This window comes from Heliangelus exortis, chromosome 3 (genome assembly GCF_036169615.1).
Source record: "Heliangelus exortis chromosome 3, bHelExo1.hap1, whole genome shotgun sequence".
Lineage (NCBI taxonomy): Eukaryota > Metazoa > Chordata > Aves > Apodiformes > Trochilidae > Heliangelus > Heliangelus exortis.
The window spans coordinates 67,210,898-67,234,475 of record NC_092424.1 but is presented as its reverse complement, the minus strand read 5'-3'; the positions used below and the strand labels follow the sequence as shown (position 1 = coordinate 67,234,475).

The 23,578-nt window shown below is 38.2% G+C and overlaps 1 protein-coding gene across 2 annotated transcripts in view; it reads right to left on the bottom strand.

Moving 5' to 3' along the window:
- The window catches only part of HS3ST5 (heparan sulfate-glucosamine 3-sulfotransferase 5), a 197,224-nt gene extending 173,974 nt beyond the window's left edge, over positions 1 to 23,250 (bottom strand). Inside the window, exon 1 of one of the 2 annotated variants that reach the window (XM_071741124.1) lies at positions 23,079 to 23,250. The gene's annotated coding sequence lies outside the window, so the exon portion shown is untranslated. The remainder of the gene's footprint in view (positions 1 to 23,078) is intronic. The other variant, XM_071741123.1, reaches the window with a different exon arrangement.
- Between the last annotated feature and the right edge of the window lie 328 nt (positions 23,251 to 23,578).

Here is a 23,578-nt window from a genome sequence, read left to right as displayed (position 1 = left end):
AAATTTGCTTGAATGAGTCATATGCTGGAACTGAACATTTGAGCAGCTCGTATGTTCCTTTAGGAGACAATTTTTCTATATATGAAGGAATCCAGCCATCTTCTTCACCTCCTCCTTTCTTTGTCCCTTTGAGGTCTACATACTTATAGTACAGAAGTTCAAGTTGAACAGTAAAAGTAAGTTCTCACACTACCAGTCATTTGAGCTGCAGTTCTGAACTGTGAAAACAGACAAATGACAGTGTTTTCTTCCCAAGATTTATGAAAATCAATAATTAAATTAGTGACCCTTGCAAATTACAACAATGAACACTGGAAAGAGCCAAAGAGAAAATCAGGATTTCTGTTATTAAAATAAGTCTTTGACAGCATGAAGTGAATGAAGTAAACGATAAAAAAAAATAAATAATGAATTGTTGCTCCTTGGAGAATCCGTTTTAATCATCATACCAAATGAGTCAAGATACCTTCGAAAAAAACACTATGCACTCATGTAACTAAAGTCTGAATCATAATGCATCCATACAAGAGGGCTGAAAGGGAAGTGCCTCAGTTGTGCTATTTCCTCACATTTTAATTCTTGATTTTAAAACCTTTCTAGTAATTTTAAATCTTTACTCTTTGTTACATGGCTGATTACTTGCATACATCTTGGCTAAAAGGTAAGTTACTGGTCTGATGTCATGACCCCTCATTTTGGCTTCATCTGGCTTTGGATGACTAAATAAGGTTTCTAAAACTGCACAACTGAAAGCAGTGGCTATTTTTGAAAGCTGCTCTCATTTTATACAGCCAAGCTGTTAGTGCAGCCAACAATTATATACATTCCCCACCATTGTAAGACTGAGTAAGATAACACAATAAAAAAAGGATTATTAAGAGAGCCAAAATTGGTATACTAATGACTTGATTTGATAGTTTTATTATGTATAATGCATACAAAACTGTCTGACAGAGACCTCCTTCCGCCTTTGAAATTACTCCTGCCATACTCTGAATAAGACCACTAAACTAACCTAGAATACACTAGCTCATGTCCTTTTGTATTAAATTTATCATAATGGTGCATATGTAAGCACCCATATATTTTTCCTTTTATACCAAATGTTCAGGACAGTATTTTGATCTAATTATATTTCATCTAATTATAGTTCATCATGGTTAAAATATCAGATTTAACAGTATGTCACGGATTAGCAGAATAATTTGATCCCTACACTGTTGATTAGAATGTACATTTACATGATTATGGAAATTCCTATGAGTTACAAAATTAATACCTAATGCTTAAAAAACCCTTCTACCTGTGTCTAAGAGGATCTGTAGACAAATGAAATTATTAAAAACATGTTTAGCTATTTAAAGTCGACTAATGAGTTTCTTGGGGAACTATGCTCTAAGATAGACATTATAAAAAAAAGTTTATAAGAAATTATTCATGTTTAACAAGCTCAAACACAAACTTGGAATGTCCCAGGGATTCTGCAGCTATAGTTAGCTCTTTTGTTACTCTCTCCCAGTGCATATCCATTGGCACTAAGGCAGGAATCCCCATACCCTTCAGGTGAACCCACACTGCAGTCCAGACAGAAGCAGAATGAGGAATGTCGGGATTTGTGTGTGAGACACATGCCTTTTCTGGCTTCTGTGGTGCAAAACCACGAGTGTCCCATACACTGTCATCTTACAAGCATGGAGTAACTGGCAAAGACTCCACAGCCAAAGGAAAGACACTTTCAGGATTTCCTAGGACAGCCAAGCAAACAAGGCCATTCCTATATGGGAAGAAGATGCTAGGAACTATATGGAAATGAACAGTTTTGGTGTGCTGCAGACCCATAGCAGATGAGTTTATGTTGTCTAGTCAGCTGCAAATGTTGTGCTGCTGGAGAGACAAGTTACTCTGTGGTGCAGAGCTAGGGGACATGCAACCCTGCTTTTACTTCTGCCTTCAATATGGGGCCAGGAGAAGAAGGTTTTACACCTCTAACTTCTGAGCTGGAAAAAATTATCAGGTCCCCTAGTTTAAATGCAGCCAGTATACATTTTTCATGACAGAAAGAGAGAGTATGTCAACAACATAATGGGGAGAGTCACTTTGCAGGCTGCAGTCAGTCATAGGGGCAGCGGCATTTGATGCTCTGAGATGTGCCGCAACATGGAAAATGCTGAAAAGATCCAGCAGCCCTCTGCAGGGACAAGCAGGGATTTAATTTCTTCCCAGTGACATAACCATCAGCCCTGTTTGCAGACTCAGTACAGGAAGCAAGAAAGTCCAGCAATCATTACAGTGGGTTAAGAAGAAGGGAAGTATGCTTTGTGCATTTAAAAAAAAAAAATGCGCGGCGGGTTAAGCTTCTGTGGTAAGTGACATCCCACTGTCACATGGGAATGCCACAGTGTGTAGCTGACTATGAGTAACAGTCCCAGTGAGGGGATGGTTTTATTTTGGATCATTTTAGAATAATTTAACACATAAAGCAATTTCCTGTCTATTCCTCCTTCTTGTTTTTTTTCTTTTTTACTCGCAAACTAAAGTACCATCTTACTCTGCAAACCTATTTACTGTCAGGATTTAGCAGAAATATCTGTTGCTTGTATACAACTGTAGAAGAATTACAAATAAGCTAAGCAAATTAAAGTAAAAAGTTTTGCAAAGCAAGGAAGGACTCAGCTGGACTTCTGGCTGTCATGGCTATTTTCTGAGTTTCAGATCCCAGACTATAAATGACATCAGGGGAATGAAAAACATATTGAGTTTCCTAGTCCTTTTATTTTCCTTTTTTTTTTTTTTTTTTTTAACAAAGAACAAAGAAATATAGAGTATCTCTTCTATATTCAATGTCAATAGAAAGAAAAAGTCACTTCCATCACGCTGATATGCTTTTATTTTCTTCTGTTGCACTGAATGACTTTGAATTCCTCTTGAGAAAGAAGACTCATGGAAAAGCAAGGTGAAAACTTGGTACAGTCAAAAAATAAAAATTTAGGAGGCACCTGGTTTGGGTCTTAATAGTATAAAATTGGAATCCTTTAAATAGTACCAGTTCAAATACAGTATCACTCTGGGAAAGCTTGGCATTATATTACACTTTCAGAACCCCTAGGCTGATAGAAAAACAGCCTACAGGTGGAAAATATGTAAATAAGACTTTTCATCATGTAGTGACTGAACCACATATCAAAGCATGGATGGGGCTAATTAGCGACTAAGGCAGCTGTTGAAAATTTGTCCTACCTGGAAAACTCAAAGGAATGTCTACACAGCAGTCACGCTGGGAGTGCAGCTCATGTCACACTGGTTCATGTACAGGAAAGCTGCCATTGCAGAGAGCCCTCTGCCTTCCCATGTTTTCACCCAAGGTAGGACCTACCTCAGATCACAGATATCAGGAGCTATGAGCAGAAGGAGGCCTGTCATAAAAGATAGCTGTAATTACGGGTATGCGGAATTGAGCTTGATTTACTGGCTGCTTGTACATTAAAACTTCTTCACTGTTATGCCACAGGTTCTCTTGAGAAACCATCGAAAATCTATCACCAGCAGATTGCAAGCCTGATTTCTGTTTCTAAGCCTCAAACTGTGACTGGAAAATTACACTTAGTCAGTATCCACAGGCTCAGCTACAAGTGAGTACCTACAAGGCTCAGCTAGCCACACAAGCCAATACAGAAGCAAAAGGCTCATTACCTGTTTCTTTGAGTTGACACTGCTCTTTTGCCAGCTCCTCCCAACATCCTCAGAGTATTCCCACCCTTTTCCTCAACACCACCACATTTATAGAATCATAGAATGGTTTGGGTTGGAAGGAATCTTAAAGATCATCTAGTTCCATCCCCCAGAATGGGTGGGGATACCTGCCACTAGACCAGGAGCCCCATCTAACCCGCCCTCGAACACTTCCAGGGACGAGGCAGCCACATCTTCCCCTCGGCAATCTGTTTCTGTGTCTTACCATCCCCCAAGGAAAAAAATTCTTCTTAAGATCTAATCTAAATCTACCCTCTTTAAGTTTGAAACCATTACCCCTCATCCTATCACTACCTGCCCTTGTAAAAAGCCCCTCCCCAGCTTTTCTGTAGGCCCCTTCATGTACTGAAAGGTCACTATAATGTCTCCCCTGAGCCTTTTCTTCTCCAGGCTGAACAATCCCAACTTGCTCAGCCTGTCTTCATAGGAGAGGTGCTCCAGAGAAGAGTGTCCACCACTGGTCTTCCCCCCTTCCCTAATTATGACTGTTCCTGTGATGGCACAGGAAGGACACCCTCCTCTCTGAGCCACAGCCACGATGGTCATCTGGCTGCTTTGCAGAGCTGGGCAGAGGGTATGGGAGCACACCCTGAGCACCTGAGGGTTTAGATGCTGTGCAAACACATATGAACCAGTAGGTTTGAGAAGAAAGAAAGGAATAAAAAAGTTCATCTAGGGGGTGTTGTTGGTAAATGGTTGTCTACAAATGGGTACCCATTTTTGCTGTTGTCCTTGAGGACAGAGAACAGGCATGCCTTACCACTCAGTATGGGCTCTGTTTCATACAACCTTCTTAAGCACGACAACATGTCTCTTGAAGCCTCTTGAAGCTACCTGGTTAAACACTTCTAAATTATGAATATGGGCATTATTGTAGCTGTACCCCTTCTCCCATCATACTTCACTTTTCAATGTAATCAAACTTAAATCCTTAACTATGGGATCAGATTCTTCCAAACATTTACAAAGAAGCCTATGCATTTTGCCCTAGACTTCACCTTTTCCTTTAAGTGTAATTGCTTTTACTGATGCTGCAAGAAGCAGTAATTAACTTTTTCTTTGATAAATTAAATCACTAGATCTCAATGTCCTCCAAAAGCAAGGCAAAGGTTCTATACCTAGCAATAGCAATGCTCTGACCATGGGACCAGACCATGCTCCTTTCACCACTGTCATATTGGTTGGAAAAGACCTTTAAGATATCAAGTTCAGCCATTAACCTAGAACAGCCAAGTCTACCACTAAACCACATTCCTAAGTACCAAATCTACATGTCTTTTAAATACCTCCAGGGATGGTGACTCAATCACTTCCCTGAGCAGCCTGTTCAGTGCCTGACAACCCTGTCAGTAAAGAAATTTTTCCTAATATCTAATCTCAATCTCCCCTGGTGAAAATTGAAGCAATTCCCTCTTGTTCTACCACTTTGGAGAAGAGATCAACACCCACCTTGCTGCAACCTCCTTTCAGGTAGCTTTAGAAAGCAATAAGGTCTCCTCTCAGCCTCCTTTTCTACAGTTTAAATAACCCCAGTTCCTTCAGCTGTTCTTCATATGACTTGTGTTCTAAAGCCTTCGCCAGCTTTGTTGCCCTTTTTTGGACATGCAAGCATTCTCTTTTTTACTGCCTCTGGAACAAGCAAATGCTGTGGAATACCTACCTTCAATGGAAAAGATAAAAAGTCATCTTATGTTAAATGCAGGAAACACCTGAAAAGTCCATAGGTTGGATTAAGTAAAGTTTTGTTTGTTTGCTTGTTTGTTTCCTCCTGCTTTTCTTTAAAATACTTTTAAAGTACATGTTGGGAAAGAAAATCCTGAAGAGCAGATTCCTCATTTTACAAATCATTATAGTTTGGTCTAACTACAGTATAATGTCCAGTAAAATTAATTTGTTCCAGTCACTGGTCATATATTAACTGGTAGGTGTATGAGCTGAGTTTTATGAAAGAGTGTCTGTCTTATCAGATACAAATCTGTGGTTTTAATCATAGCTAAAAATGACCATTTGTCACTTTTACAAAAGCTGTTGACCATTTCTAGTACAGACATCTTCCTCCTACTAGTGGAACAGTATCTGTTTTTACTGAGCCTCTCAACACTTTTAGTCCTATTACGTATTTTATGTATCCTTACAAATTATTTGGAGAAGGACATTTTGAAAAACGAAAATGCACAGTTATATAAGAGGGAGGAAAAGAAATTCAGTGAGATGAAAGCCAAATTTGCTCAAATGTGTATTCTACAGGAATGCACAAAGTAATGAGTTTTAATGATAGACAAGTCTAAAAAAATTTATTCCAATTTATACACTGCAAATACCTAAAGATATAATTTTTAAAATTAGTATTAAATATTAAAGTAGAGGTAGTCGAACATCTTCCCACAACTGACTTGTCTTGAAACATAACATATGCTTGTGCATGAACTGGTTTATATGTGTTAAGAAAGGAAGAGTGAAATGTGCAGTTAAGCATTTAATCTCAGGCAAGGATGTTCATACTGGCAGAGCACATGGACATGCTACTATGAAAAACACAGATGTGATAATTTTCTGATTACATGATCAATTGTAAGTTCATAGTGAAGAGAAACATGCTGATGCAGTTTGGAGAAAGCTTCACCTTTTCCTCTGGTTTGATACTTCACTGAGTACTGCAAAAGGTTTTGTAATCTGCAGAATAATTAAACTAGAATATAAAGCTTATTAAAAAAAAAAAAAAAAGACAAGTGTTGAAGAGATTCTGAATTTGGCAGAGGATTTAATTGTAATGGTTATTGCAACCATTCTTTGAAAGTATGCTATTAATTAGTTACCTACTTATTTCTCTGAAATGACTGCAATGAAGAAAATGACTCTTTTAAGAATAATTATTTCTTTGTACACTATTTGGCCATAGATCTAGTTTAAGAAAATTCAATGATTGTACTAGGAAAATGCCCTGAGTATAAAAGCAATTCAGAGATGACTCTAACAGTTATGCCATGATTTTGTAAATTTCCGTCACCAGGAAAATTATTTGCATGATGGAATACTGACTATTTTTGGAATATCTCCTTATTTAAATTATTTTTATTTCAATATTTTTCTTCAGAAAGCCTCCTATAACACAGAAATTATTTCTCAGTTAACTGGAAAAAACATGAGATGGCTTAGTTTTGTAGCGGGGTTCAGGTGGTGAGGAATGTAGACAGAATACTTGAACATCATATAGGCAAATTCAGGTCCAGTGCAGATACAAAGAGCTTTGCAATTATTCACACCTAAAATTGGACTATGTCAAGTAGTAAGATTCTAGTGTCAATCACTCTCTCAAAAAATATTTGCTCTTTTTTTCTTTTTTTTTTTTTTTTTTCTTTTTTTTTTTAAGTTTTCTTTGTCATGGTCACAGATAGAAACTTATGGTTGGGTTTTTTGTTTGTTTGTTTGGATTTTTTGTTGTTGTTTTTGTTTGGGTTTGTTTTGGTTTGGGTTAGGTTTTTTTCCCCAAGATTTTCTGCTTTTATTTAAAAATAAAAGATAGGACCTTCAGGAAAGTATCAGAGAAATGTCAGTGCTATTTTCCAACAAAAAAAATAACATGCTGCCACAGATCCTAAGGTCAGGAGGAATAATGTGATAATTCAGTCTGATGTTTTTCAAAACACAGGCAGAGAAAGTTTGGAAGTAATACTTGCAACACACGTAATTTTTACTCCTAATTTTTGCACAATGATGGCTTTTAGTATCTTTCATTAGAACTTTTAGTAGGATTTTCTCAAGTTTATCTGTTGATATTGTCTTAATGGAAAACGTGAGAGGAAGGTAACAACAGAAGAAAATGTTTCTCAGTTTGAAATAGGCTGTGTAATACACAATGCCCTTTGACTGCCTATCTTATGTACAGACTTTCCCATTTGCTGTATGCAATCCACAGTCTAGTATTCTTCAAAGCTGAAAACATGCATTGAGACCCTCCCTGCCAAGTGCAGACAAGAATTCTCCCATGCCTTTCAATGGTGAGCATATTTCAAGTAATTATAAATATATATATAGAGAACTACATTTATTTATAAATTTTGGAAAAAATCTTGTGCTATATACTCCTTTGAAAACTGAAGCTCAGTCAGTTGTCACAGAATATTACACTGTAATATTACACTTTCTTACACTGTAAGAAAGATTTACTTGGGTGATGGCTTTGTATTTAGCTGTTTCAGTTTTCCAGCTCTTGAAGCTTGAGACATAAAAAATATTTAAGACTTCCAGTTTTTAATGAATAACATGATTGTGGGGTTTTCCTTAAAGGTACTATGAGAAACCATTTTCCTCAAACTTTCCAGGTACCCACAGCAATACACCCATCTTGGAAATTTCAGTTCAGTGGCATTTACAGAAACTTATAGCCTCTTCAGAACAGAGCATTGACTCCTCACAGTTATTAAATATAACCAAGGTACTAAGAAGCCCCCCACCCCCATGATGTTATTTTTATGCAAGGTGTCACCATTTGGTGCTATTGCATACAGTGTTCCTGTTCTCTGTGTGCATACAAATGTTCACCTTTGGCTTTGCCAGGCTCTGTGTAAAGGGAGTCAATCACCTTTTCCTAGCAGCTTTGCATGAGGAACTGTGGAGCTTTGTTAACTGCAGGGTCACTTTTGATTGCAAAGCTGCCAGATAAGAACTAAGTAGGACCTTTGGGCTTGGTCTCCCAGAGACAGAGCTGGATGGTTTTTTTGCCCACGAGAGACATACATCAATCCAGGAACAAGTTAGAGGTGGAACAGATCTCTATTTCTGTCATTCACTTATTTGCAGCAAGGGAAGCAACTGCAAGGCTCCTCACATTTGTAACTCTTCATAAGCAACAACCACATCAGTGTGTGTTCTCCCTGTCTGCTTACATGTGCAAGAGCTGTATACTTAATACCCAGTGACACATTATATAAAGTTTGAGAGGACTTGAGTTAATTAAAAAAGATAGTCAGGATCTGTTAGATTTATAATGAAACCTTTAGAGTGACAACGCAAAGTCATTCTGCAGAAATCCCAAGACCTCGACTTAAATCAACTCAGTTGATAATGTTTATTGACAGAATAGTGGTATAATCTCATTAATATTTGCAAATTTCAATTACAGAGAGGGCATGAGCATGTTAAGTAGTCACAGTTTTCCATTATGATTGGAACAAACACCAATTACTTAGTCCGTCGTCTAATTTTGAAAAAGGTGAAAGGGTGATGCTACTGAGAATGATATATGATAAAGAAAATTATTTTCGCATACATGTAATGCTGTTATTTTATTCCTGTGACATTGAAATTCTGTGTCAAACTCTGTGAGAGAGGAAAGGATAAGAAAGCATAGGTCATTCCTCATATAAGTGAAGAATTGAGATGGATCACTTAGCATGATGAAAGCAAGTAATGCAGTATTTCATTATTCAGGACCTGAGTCTGCAGGATAACAACCACAACTATAGTTCACGAAAAGAACAACTCCATGTGTATTTTCTAAGTGGAAGAAAAAGACAATGAAATACCACTTTGGTTCTCCTATTTTTATTTTTTTTTTTTAGCAAAACTATGCTCCAGATGAGAATACAGACAACTAATCAAGCAGAATAGTTTGACAGGTGGATTCTGTTTTCATAAGGACCCCAACCAGAGCTCTCAAAAGATATGGAGATTTCTTGATATATTTTCACATCTTTTATAAAACTGTATGCTTACAGCTGTTAACAGAACAGTTTGTATAGTGAAATAGGGGATTATTTGTGGAGCTGTATGATCTTTATTTTTCTGTTTTGTTTAGCAAAAACCATTGTCACTACTTTCTTATTTGCATTATTTGTAGCATATTTGTACCAAAGGGATGCTGTGGAGAAAAAGAACCAATATATACCTCAACTGACAACGAAAAAAAAGTCACCCAGTCCCTAAGAAGCCAGTGCTTTTAGACCAGGACAAGAATAAAATAAACCCTGTAAAGCAAACTCTGCCCTTCTTCTACTAAGGAGCAAAACTGGTGTATTATGCATCACACATCTAGCACAAAAGCAACCATTCAACCCCAGAAAGAATAGCTTGCAGATGTCCCTGCCAGGCACAGTTTGCTGTCAATCTAACAATAAGACACATGATCTCAGAAGGAGCTGAAGAACGATTCCAGAAACTCTTTGCTAACTAGAAAGGATTGGACACATGTTGAAGTTAATAAACCTTTTCTAACACAAGATAGGTGAGTAGCTGCTAGACCTTCTTCCTGGAGTTTGCTGGAGCACTCAGAAATGACTGGGGCTTATCTGGGAAGCCGAAGAATATATTTTTCCCAGTTAAGGCACACAGCATACTACAAGATTTCACTGTAGCAACCATCCCAGGCTTTTTACTTCAATCTGCTCCTAAAAGCACAACCATGAAACACATCTGTTTTGGCATTCTTCACTAATTGTGGGGGGGAAAAAAAAAAGGTTGGAACCACAGACTCATCACCTATCATGGAAGATGTTGCTCTGCCTCATCAGTTTTCAAAGTGTGAATGGATCTGGACTCACAGTTCCTTGGAGGGAAGACGAATACGTTTGGTGGCAGCTGGTTGTACAAGGAATATATTGGACTCATCCTGCCTTTTCCTCTGGCTCAAAAAGACCTCCTCCCAAAGGAGAACAGCTCGAGTCAAGCTCAGTAAGAAGGTGTGCTATAAGCTGGGAACTGTTTTCAGCTTTTCAGAATTGGATTTGATTTCAATACAGGGACAGTTAGATCTAGGATGCTTCTAAGGCCATTAGCAAGAAAAGGTTCAGATAAACAGATAAACCAGAAAGGTACACTTGCTCAAGGCTTTGCTAAAAACTACCCCTGCATATCTTTTATCCCTAACAATCCAGCAGAACAGATGGCTAACGGGTTGCAGTCCCTCCCTAGAAGCAATGGGGCTTATTTTGTGCCCAAAAGCTGGTCACATTCCATGGCTGTATGCCCACTGCAGTCTTCAGCTTGGAAGAGTCTGAGGGCAAGGAAAGGGTCAGACTGGAGGACGAGGTGATAGAGGACCACAAGAGCTCAATGGGCTAAGCAAGAATCATTAGATTCAGTTCTGCAATGGAAGAGGCCACAGCAGAAAAGGAAGCTGTAAAACACAGGTGTGGAGGCATGAGGATCACTGTGTGATGAGAATCAGTAACAACTCCAGTAGAGCACCAGGAGAAGCAAGAGATGCTGGATAAACTACATATGGAATACTAACAAATCAGAAATGACCTTCTCAAGACAAAGTGGTGGTATTTTTGTTTTTTATTTATATATGTAAAGGAATGGATTAAGGAAATACAGACCTTCTTTTTTTCCTGCCCAATTTCAGATTATAATAAAATCAATCTTTCCATATAGGTTTCAAAATAATCCCATATGCTTGAGCAGGCAGTCTACTACAAAACCAACAATGCAGAAGAGTTAATTCAGATGCAAATATTAAGAATTACAAGAACACAGAACTCATATAGTTACCAATCTATAGGCCAGATATTCAGATAATTATATCTAAAATAACTACCGCTATCTATAAATTCAGAAATTCTTACCCTGCATTTTTATAAACTTCAGCCTGTGTATCAGTGTGCTCTTATCTGAAGTGAGCTTAAAGCTCTGTGTGCAGTCTTAAAGATAATTTTTTGAAAAGCGTGGCCTTCTGAGGATAGTTATTTAAAATTCAGAAGGCTGCCCAGAATATCAGAGTAAGTTCAGCATTAGTGATTTTTTTCAACCTGACCCCAGGAGCCTACGAACTAAAATGCCAGCAGATTAAAACGCCTTTTAAGAACCATACTGCACAAAGTGTATGTATAACAGAGTTATACTTTGAGTTATAAGCTGAGACTATCACTTTTGAGGCAGTAGCTGACACAGTAAGGGCTAGAACAATTTTGCTTAAGTGTGTGCCAAATGGTTCCAGAACCAGGCTAATAGAGAGGTTTCCATTACTGTAAGAGCAGCTTCAAGGTTAGCTGGGGGAGTTCAGAGTCAGGCCTGCTGCCTGCTGAAAGCAGGCAAGGGGAAGGTACAATTTCTGGCCAGAGCAGCAGCTGCTTTTTCATAGTTTATAGGAAGCTATTGGCACTGGTACCACATTGTCAACAAATGTGTCATGATCTTTCTCCCTGGATGGCTCAGCCTAACATCTGTTCACAGTAGCTTTATAACGTGGGTTGAAATATTCAATAGACCCTTGTAGCCACAAATGACAATATTTTGACAACAAGGCAGTCTGCAATGAGATTTGCAGAGCTACATCAGAATCTGGGGGCTTTTACCAAGAAATAGGCTGGATAAAAAAGCCTCATCTTCAAAAGAAAGACACCTAAAGAAATCTCAAAGTTCTTGTAAATGCTGTCTGCCCCAGATATAAGAATGCAGACTAGTTCATTACCCATTTACAACAGTTTGGTAAGAGTTCCTCTTCTTCTGGACAGAATACTGTTCATCAGTTGAGAGCTAGCATCCTCACAGACCAAGCTGAAGTGAGAGAAGAAATAAAGGCAGAGACACCAGAGGTGTTACACCAGGATGCAAGGTGCAGATTGCTCTTTACAAAACAAATTATGGTAGTAGTTAGTAGATATTCTTCGCCTACTCACCAAAGAAGGTCCAGGCCACCTTTAGCTCTACTTATTTAACTATTCCTTTTTAAGCATCACTGATAAAGGAGTTGAACTTCTGGGAACACACTCACTTCTCCTTAATCATTACACGCTTTATCTAGTGATAAAATGCATTTAAATTTTGCTAAGAGTGTGTACATATATATTTAAGAATAAGTTAAAAATTTGTACCAAAAGGTATTTCATACATTTCATACATAAATGTACAGTATCTTTCTCAGATTGTTACCAGGGGTCTTTCAATATTTGTTATTATCCAATTGCTTTTAAATATATTTCTGGATCTATACATTACATGTAATTTTCCAAGTGTGAAGAGTTCTAGGGAAGTAGATGTTCTCAACACAAAGGCAAAGTAAGTGTTCTATATACCAGCCCAACTTCAAATCAAAGATAAGCTCAAAATCCTCCTACACTTAATCAGGTTTCAATTTCCCACAAAAAAATCTTCACTTCTTTGTTGGGTGAATTAAATAGCTCCCCCTGAATAATGAAACTGATGTTTGACTCTTGTCCATTTATCAAATTCAGACCTCATGACCTTCCCCTCTCAGATTCAGTCTTGCCACACACCTGGGGTCATAGCATTTAGAGGCAATTATTTTGCCATTGCTAGAAAAGTACTATCTTTCTGCTAGGAGACTTTCCCCCAAGAGTGCTGCAATTTATGTATGCAACACATCAACCACAAAACTGGTACTGAGGGATTATAGTGAGGAGAATCTCTCCCCAGCAACATTTTTACTTACTCTCACGCAGATTAGTTTTCACTATTTTTGAGGCTGTGCTATCCTGCATTGGTAAAAGAATCATAACATCTTGCAAGAGCTCATGAGAATAAGATGAGGAGTAGAGAAAATGACTTGTAGATAATACAAAACATGTAAGAGTGATGATAAATACCAAGAAATAAAAACCTGTGATAAGAACCACTATAAATTAATGTATTTTTCCTCCACAACCAACTTATTTTTACAAAGCAATTAAGCCACTGTCATGAAATTACTTATTCAATTTTATTGAACTGTCCTGTTTAAGCATAATATTCAGATAGCTGAGAATTTTCACATTTTAAAGCTTAGAGGAGTTTGATTTCTGAGACTGCACCATAAAAGAATTGTCATGATTTTTTTTCTGGCACACAGAATATTGACTATTACACCAAACAAGGACTTTTGCCTTCATTTGTATTCTCTGGCAAAAGTTAGCAATGCATCTTTGAGAAGAACTGCTTGCACCCTTACTTTTCTAAAACAAACGTTTTCAATATTTCATAAACTTCTGACAACAAATGCAGTGTAAATAGATGTTTCCTTTCCTGTAACAGTGATTTCTGGATAATCTGACCCCTGTATTCAATGAGAAACATAACTATAAATTATGAAAAGGTTTCAGAAATGTAGCTACTTTTTCTTAAAACATTTTACTATGCTTAAGTCTTCCACTGCTTTCCAAACGTTACTGAATATACCGTAACTGCTTACAAACAAATATTAAGCTCTTTTTGCACTATTTGTAAAAAACATCCAGCTGTGTTGTAAATCAGTGGAGTTCATTCCTAACGAGAAAAGTGAATAAACAACATGTATCTATTTGGAGGCATACTGACCTACCTAAGACATCTATGCAAGTGAATTAAACAGTACTAGGGCATGAATCCATGCACTGGAAACATTTTTTTCTAAAGCATAAAATCTCAGGGCAGCCTCTGACACTCTTGTGATCTTGGCTATTTGACCAGCCACCTCCCAGGGTTTTCCTGGGCACAGTTAGGGCACAAGCCCAGCCTGAGGACCATTCCCTAGAGGCAAGCATGCTGCAGCCTGTGCTCAGGAGGCTAAGGGAGCTTAACCATATGGAAGTGGCCATCCTTATCCGGCCTCCAGGCTTGCATAATTCAGTTTATTCATAAAAAATATAGCCAAGGAGTAGAAATGCATCTGTACTAGAAAAAAAAATATCTAAGCAACAAACAGTCCCAATTAGTCTCCCAACAGTAAACATTCTCAATTAATCTCTCATTATTACTAGAATAAAAGAAACAAACCCTGACAAATCTGTTCTCGTGTCCTTGGGGGATAAACAGAAGTAAGTGGCCAGCTTCTCCCTACCACTGTGATGGGGATTTACACTGTATCTCCATGCTGTGCTTCCCATATTGATCCAATGCACTGGTGCTGGTATACATCCCAATCTAGAGGCAAGCTGTCTCCTCCAGAAGCACTTCTTACTGATACATGTCAAGTCATATAAACAACACATATTCAACTTAAATTCCTGAAACGGTAGGTTAACTAAATTGGATTTCTTTCCAGCTGGTCACCAAATGTCTTTTAAGCCTTCATCCTGAGCCTAAATACAGTTCAGTCAGAGGATCTTTTTGTCTTAAAGGTGTTAAAAAGACACCCGATTTCCCACTCACTGTTTTCTTTAGTTATGGCAAAGACACGCTTCCATTCCTCTTTCTTTCTGCTATCACCTTAAGTTTTCCTCAAAACATGAGCTGTATTCAGTAATAAAATAATAAAAAGCCTTCCCCTAAGGAAGTGCCTTTCTAAGAAAGCACTTGATTACCTTTCCAATACTTCTACTTTATCCATTAGACTGAAATCATGATCTATCCAACAGTGTGTGCTCTAGAACTGGGCAAAAGGTTCCTGCCAGGAAAAATGTTTGCAGCTGTTGAAATTCTTTTTGAAAGTTGAAAACAAGTGAAAAATCTTAAAAGGTGAGAAAGAAAAACATTTTGATTAGGGACAAATTAAGAATCTTATGTCAATATTTTGGGGACTTTTTTTCCATTTTTTTTTCTTATTTTTATAAAAAAGCACCTTAGAGATTAAAAAGAAAAAGGAAAACATACATAGCAGACAGAAAATGTCTGAAAAAGACAGCTTTGATTTTCAGGAATTTACCTGTCTGAAGAACACAAATTTCAAAGAAATTCAAGCCAGCTTCAAGTTGTTCATGAAAGCTGAATGAAGAATCTTCAAATACAAGTTTTTTGTAGCAAAAAGTTTTTGTCCATTCTGAAGTGACATTAAAAATAGGATTTTTTCAGTCTAATGCAGAATATTTTCAAAGTGATGAATAATAAAGAGGCCTTAATCATATATGCTTACTTTGTGTAAAAAAGAAACATTTTTGACAGTTTAAAAAGTTTTTATCCTATTTTCTTTTTTTAAAAATTTATTTTCTTCTCACTGAAATTCCTTTCCCATTCCCCTCCCCCCCCCCCAAAAAAAAAAAAAAAAGCAGAAAAGAAAAATGGCATACATATCTTGGAGAAACTTGTGTTATATCATTCTGAAAAAAAACAAACCCAAACTTGCTAGTTTGCTTTGTTGCAAGAGAAGACAAGTGGCAAATCTGAATGACAGATAAATCTCTTTAATCCTTTTTTTTTATAAATAGGATAATTTCTGTTCAGGGATAATGTTGGTAAGTAAAGCTTCTGTCATGAAATTCAGAGATTCATTGAATCACAGAATGTTAAGGGTTGGAAGGGACTTCAAAAAATCATGAAGAGCAGGATCACCTCCTGTAGGTCACGTAGGAAGGCGTCCAGGTGGGCTTTGAATGTCTCCAGAGAAGGAGACTCCCCAGCCTCCCTGGGTAGCCTGTGCCAGTGCTCTGTCACCCTCACAGAGAAAAAGCTTCTTCCTCCTTGGTTGTTTCTTGCCACTATGTTGTGTAAGGTGGAGGTACACAGAAATGTTTCTGAAGCCCCTGCATCACAGTCTCTTTGCTGGTCACCAAGAGAGAAGCAAAGACACTGCGGGCCTGACCTACGGAGGAGGAAAGGGATGCTGAGTGGAGTTTGCCTGGATCCACTTAGGGAGCAGTCCTGAAGGAACTGCTGGGAAAGCAACCACAGAAATGAAACATGGTTTTAGGTTGATCTGAATGAAGGTCTGAGTTTACATTTTCTGTAGTTGCAAAATTCAACTTTTTGAAGCCCAAGATGCTTGGCTATACCTGAAAGAAGTGAATTTCATCCTTAGGTCAGAAACCATTAAATAGAGGACAATGACAGAGGAACTAGAAACGTCAGTTGTCGCCAGTATTGCTTGGTATATGCAACCTGAGAACTTCTAATTCAAGAATGAATTCTCACTAATTCTCCTCAAATCTTTTCTACCTCTAGGTGAAAACTCTTTGGTTGGTTAAAACCTTATCAGTCACATTTTCTTCTTCAGAAGTATTTACAGAAAAAGATTGTAATAGATTATAATAGATTATTTGGGACACACTGTGCATCAGCATTCAGGAAAGTAATTTTCCACCAGAAGACAAATAAAGGCATGTTGTTTGACTATACTGATAGACTCTGCACTGATAATTTTTTTTTTTCTACAAATCTTTTTCACTTTACATTGGAAATTAATCCTATTGCAAGAGGCAGGAATGTGAAATTATAAATACAAAGGATTTCTATCATCTCTGACATTATTTATACTTATACAGCAGTTACAAAGGTGAAGATATGCAGCAAAAAATTATCTAAAATAATTTTACATCTTCTTTCCTACTTACTTCTGACATCCTGCCACAGTTAGCTGTACTCAATCCAGTCAGCTGTCTTTTCACCCTCAAAAGCTGATATTAAAAAATGTTGCATCTATCTACTGTATTAAATACAGTGCTGCATTCAAAACTCTTCTGTTCTACTGTCATCTTCTGCTTTCCTAAAGCTTCACATTACATTCACTAATAATCTTTCCTGGTTCTTCAATGTATAACTGTAGTTGCATTTTCAAGTTTTCACAGGAAGATCTTGACTGTGATTGTAGATGACATTAGCCTGTAGCTGGTAAAATATCTTTCAGATTCATGCTTTTCAGGACATAATGTAACACTGGCTTCAGACACTGAAGTGAAGATTTATTTTGTTTTCTCCTCTTTCAGGATTCAGTTAATATTTTTTTTTATTTATTTTTTTGTATTTTTTTTCCCAGCACTTGGTATTATTTATAGCCTTTGGTATAAAACATGCTGCTGGAGAACCACTGGATTCTGCTGTTGTACCTTCAGGTAATAGTTTAACCACTCTCAGCTATTTATTGTGCTGTCATATCTTTCTCTGTATCTTCATGGTCAGAAAGGAAGAACAACCAGCAATCCTGCTGGGCTGAGCAAGCCAGACAGTAAAAAATTAAGGTGTGATATAGATTTTTACATTAAAAGAAAAAAATTTATATATGTATGTACATGTATACACACAAAAACTGCTAGGGCCATCTGGATTTCCACCACGAGAAACGGTTATTTTTTGGCTTTTGTCTTCTTTTGAAGCTCCCATCCTAGCAGTACATCAACTTCTCCTGTAGCCAGAACATTTCAGGTAACTTAATTTTTTTTTTTTAACTTCAGTTGCTTTTTTTTTTTTCTTTACTTCTGCCTTGAGGATCTTTCATTACAGAGTACATTTTTCTTCCCCTAAAAAAGAAACAAAGAAACAAACAAAAAACCCAACCCATACAAAAACCGCATCCTTACCTATTTTTACTTAATTTTACCATGTCTTCATCATTTCCAACTTTGCTCCTAGGTTCATTTAGGGTTTTGCCAAATTCAGTTGTTTCTGTCTATCTGGCAAAAGTCATACCTTTAGAAATCCTGTCTGGCAAGGGAAAAAAATACAACCAAACCTGTCTGCCCAGAACCCAGGATGCAGTGTAAATTCATTTCTATTGCTGTAAACTGAATTGTTTCCCACTGAGATGCCAGTCTTCTGGCAGCACCAAGTTGTAAAGGGAGGTTTTGATGTAGGCTGAAAGTCCATTAGCTAGTGTAGAAAGTTTACATGCAGCTGAGCAATATTAAGTACCTGGTTTAGAGGTCAAATCCTTTAATCGTTGGCTCTGTTTCCACTTAATTGTACATAGGATTAACCCGTTAATATTTTCTCTAGAAATTTAAACAAAAATAGTTTCTCTCTCTATATATATATAGATTATAAATTGGCTCATGAAGGCCCTCTACCAAACATTACTGCAGATATTTTAAAACGCTTTATGCTGTAATGCAAAATCCTGTCATCCCTTGGTAGACTCTGAGTATGTGTTTGCTATAATACAGTATAATAGTTTTATTTATGACAGTCCAGAGACTCAAGCAACTGTGTGCAAGCAAGACTGTTCAAGCAAGTATAATACAAAATTGTATTACAGTGATTTGAATTGATAAAAATTCTTTCATCTCCTAAAGAGAAATGGATTGATAGGCACTATTCTGTAACTTATGAGGACAAGTGTGTTACTCAAATCCTCCAGACGGAGAGCTGTATTTTCTCAAGCAATACTGTTGCAAACAAAGAGATGCATGAGAAATAAGGGTGATTGTGAACAAAAAAGTACAGAAATTACTTTTTTTTTTTTTTTTTTTTTTTTTTTTTTTTAGTGTGTAATGTGAAATATTCTATGTCAGCTCAGGTATCTTAAACCTTAAAAATGTTTGAGGATGTTCAGCAGTTTAAACATGGGGGCATTAATTCAATTTGCCTCCTTGAAAAAATGGCAGGATCTTACAAAATTTGCTATTAAAGTCTATGTTATGTGTTCCTAGGTCCTTACGTTATGTCTAGAGTTCACTTTGTGGTAGTCCTTCATTATAAACTTCACCCTTCGTATCTTATCTACAAAAGTTCATTTTGATTAGAAATATCAAAGAGTACAGCTGTACAACTTTTTAAAAAGGAGTTAATTGCTTGCAGTATTTCTAAAATATACAGAATATTAAAAAAGAAGAGAATTATTTAAAGCTTTTCCCTAGAAGTTAAAAATTAAAGTTGCCTAATGCTGACAATATTTTAGTATTTTATAACCACAGATTTATACACTTGAATAAACTTGGGAAAATTATTACTTTCCATGGTCCTTGATCACAAAAGCATATTTCTTCAACATAACATATGATTAGGTCCCTTTGAGGTGATTACATGATAATGACTAACATTTGAATCATTTTCACTAACATGTGAATTTTTCTACAATTACCAGATAATCTGATTGTGTTAACGATGGACAGTAATGCTTGTTTAATCAGGAAGAAATCTTATGCTTACACACTTGTAACACTGTGTGAGAGTGTGTGGACCTAACAGTACTCATGCAACAGTAAAGAAGTACTATTAGGTACTATTGCAGGGTCGGACAAACCAAGTGTATAAATAATATAAAAAACTCACAATCTTGGTAGCTAATCGTGTGTTTTCCTAAAGGGATTAAAAGTTCTGTTCTTGGTTTGTTTTGTTTGTTTTTTAATTTGCATGCATTTGTATTCTGAACCCAAACTAAACTACTTCGGCTTGGATGTCCCTCTTTATTTCATTTAGCCAGAACATATCGCATCAACCTGAATGGCTTTCTAGGGAAGATAATATTATCAAGGAAATGTCTTGATTGGGGTGAGAGAAAACTGAACATACACACACACACATGAAAACAAAGCACAGCTGACACTAGACATAGACCAGTACTTCATATTTTAAGTTACATGTAACACTCTCTCCTTGTTCTGTTGCACTGCATTTAGATACTGTATGGCTCTCCAGACATGCTATGCATAATTTTACATACCATCTGCTTTACATGCCAGGTTCCATATGTACAATGTACAATCTAAAACCAATATTTTGATTGATTTGAACTACATTGGAGTCTTTTGTTCTTAAATTGCTACATAGAAGTCTATAGTCCTTAAATAAATACTCTGGCAAATGTGTACTAGGATTAACAATCATTCAAATTTATCTTGAAAAAACTTTTAAAAGGTGTAACAATCACATAATTCAGGTGACTCTCAACGATCCCAGTAATGTTGGGATTCAGTAGATTCAGACACCAAGAGATCCCTAAACACTTGTTACCACTCACTTAACAACCATAGCATTCAGTTGTATAAACATGTCTCAGAGTCAGGGAAGGGACATGAGAAGGGGACAACTAATTCGCAATAGTCTGGAAAGGGATATATCTGAATAAAGATAGACAGCACCTATTCCTCAAAATAGAATGAGATCTATAAAGGTTATAAAAGCAAGTAAAGATTATTCAGAACCATATCCTGGAGTTTCCCATTACATCTTTATCTGGCCTCTTTCAACCTCACTTTAAATATTCAAATATTATATATTCTTTTCTTACAGGTAGTCCTAAAAAAAGCTAACTTTTGATTTTGGAGATGCTGTCCACAAGAACATCTGGGTGCATTTTCATATGCACATATGAAGAATAAGTGTTGGAACACCAAAATTAAAAGAATACAAAATTTCAAACTGATGGCTCTCCAGGCAAAACTGAAGATTTATGCAAAAATATATCCTCATTTTTGGAACTGCTGATTCTCTTCATCCAAACAAGCAAAGAGGATTAAGTATTGCTCTGGACCTTAAAAATCCATCAACACATACTCCCCCCCCAAACCCAGTCCAAAACTCTTAATATAAAAATAATCACCATCTTCCTCCTAATTGACTTGAAACTGAAGCATTTTCAACAAAAATAGATTGTGGCAGTATGACGTGTTAGCGAACAGAAGACAGAGTAGAGAATATACAAAGCTACTCGAAGAAAATTTTTCTCCATGCAATATCCAATAAATATGTATCCTACATCCCCATATATGGCACATGGCAAAAGAAAACTTTGAATTCATGGCACAACTAAAAAGGAACCTGTAATATGACATTTTAAAAATGAAGTTTTTGTCTTCCCTATGTAATTACAAAGAGAGGAGATAATCAGTGGAGCAGTTAAATACCAGTGGTACATTCACTTCAATTCAATGACAAATCTACCAGACTCTTACAAATAAAGCTGATGAAGCACCTCAAACTTTTTTAATACTCTCCTATTAATACATACTTGTGCTTAGAGAGGAAACACAATTATTGGACCATAACTCAGAAAGGTTATTTTTGTTATCACTGGAATAGTCACATTCCTCATGGAGTATGGGAATAATTCTGATACTTGGTAAGTCGTTGACCACATGCAGCATTTTCATGGTTCTTTCAACACTCAGATTTTAAAATTTTGTGTTCACACTTTCCTTTCTAAGGCAATTGAAAGTGGTTAGACAGGTTACAGGAGAAAGCTGGTTTTTGCCATTTGATTATGAATATTTTTATCTAGTATTTCATTATGCATCCAACTGCTCCCAATCTAAATACTGCATTTAACAGAGGTTGTTCTGTGAACTAGAACTTCCATTTGTTAATGGATTTTTTTTTGCATAAAATCTTCCTTGTAGTCCATATGAATATGGACACTTTAATTATTAATCAAAAGTATTCTTTCTTATTTGTATCTGTATTGCAAGAGTTATTAAGAACAAGATAAGAAATTAATGTACTCTTATGTTTTTCTTCTCCCTCCAGGGAGGCTATTCATGAGTTAAATGCTTATGCAACACTTTTCCTTACAAATTGTACTACATTTCTCTTGTTACTTCTCTATTGAACCTTTCTGGGCCTGATCTCACAGGCCACTTAAGTCAATGGGAACCCATGCAATTCTCAGTGATCCTCCCCCTGCTTTCTTTGCTTTCTTCAACTTTTTGGTAAGAGGAAAAAAAAAAAAAAAGATTCACAGCACAAGAAAAGTGTAAGATACTAATCTGGTAACACTTAAGAATGTGTGTGGGTAAAGCCATGGGCTTTGGTCCATCTTGATATAAAACATGTCAAGAAAACATTCCCATTGCAAAGTGAGAATGAAAATCTAGAAGACATTTCTGACAAAATGCAGTTGAATCTCTTTGGTTAAAAAAGCTGTCTTTTAAGAATTAAGTTTCTTCTATACATCTGTCTCACTTTGCCAACTATCAGCCTTCTGCCCAGTCCTTTTCATTTGAAAAGTATTTGGTATTGGCGAGAACCTTCTTCCTCGAACTCAGCTGGGAGTTTTGCCATCGCCTTCAGTTGGGAGAGTTACGGTACCCAGGATGCAAAACACACAGAGAAAAGATACATACCACTGCCAGAGCAGACATTGTAAAAGTAAGGAAAAATATTCAATACTCTCCATTTAAAAATCTCTAGCTTTTTCGTATGTTTCCACAAACTGCACTAGGCAGCCAAGGTGACCAAAAAGCCCCTTGCCCACTGCCCCTGCCATTTAGTAGCCGGAGTGACTACCTCAGCCAGAGAGGAGTTACCCGTGCGCACACCCGAGCTAAGCAGAGCCACGCACTGATTTGACAGCAAACATTTTGCAAACATTAAGCCTTCCCTCAGGGACGAGCATTTTGCTACCGGAGCCCACAGTAGCACACGGGAGGGAGCAGCCGGGACGGGGAGCGGACATGGGGGCTACGGGCAGCCCCTCGCCGCGGGGTCAGGCACCGGCTGGGGCTCTGCTTTCCTCTCCACACAGCACCTGGGCACTCCCCTCCGCAGGTGAGATGATCAGCAGAGCTCCCTCTCCGTCCGGACAGCGGCATCTCGATTCCCAAAGCACCGAACTGCCCTAGCAGCCCCCAGGACCGTCGCCAAAACCGAAGGGGATATAAAACCAGGGCACAGTCCCTGGGGCGCGCTCGGGGCACCGTGCCCTTCGAGCCCCGGCCCCCGCAAGGCACGCAGCGGAGCCCCCGAGGAGGGAGCTCCCAGCACGGCAGGGCACCCTCCGCACCTTCCCCGTCCCCGGGGGACCCCGGCGCGGCGCGGAGCCCCGTACTCACCGCGGTGCTGCAGGCAGCAACCCACAGCGCCGGCGAAGCGCCCCCGCCCCGGCCGGTGCCCGCTGCGGTGCACGGACCCCTTCCCTCGGCGCCCACATCCAATCCCCGACCGCAAAGCTAAAAGTCCTTCTGAGGAGCACCCGGCGAGCCTCGCCGCCTCCTGCCTCGGATCGCTGTCATCACCCCTCCCCTCGCCACCCCTCCGCCCCCGCCCCGCGCCCTCCCCCGGCGGGCAGCAGCATTATAAAGCGGTCCCTAACCCGCCAGATCACGCACCGGCAGAGGTGCCGGTCCTCGCCGGTACTTACCGAGCATCCTTCAGAGCAGCGGGCGGGAGAGAGGGAGGGCAGGAAGGAGAGAGGGAGGGGTCTCTTGGCGGGCTGCGCTGCGCGGCGCTGCGCTGCTCGTCAGTCTGGGCAGAGCTCGGCAGTCTGGGCAGAGCTCGGCAGAGTGCTGCGAGTCAGTCAGTCAGTCAGTCAGTCAGTCAGTCAGTGTGCGGT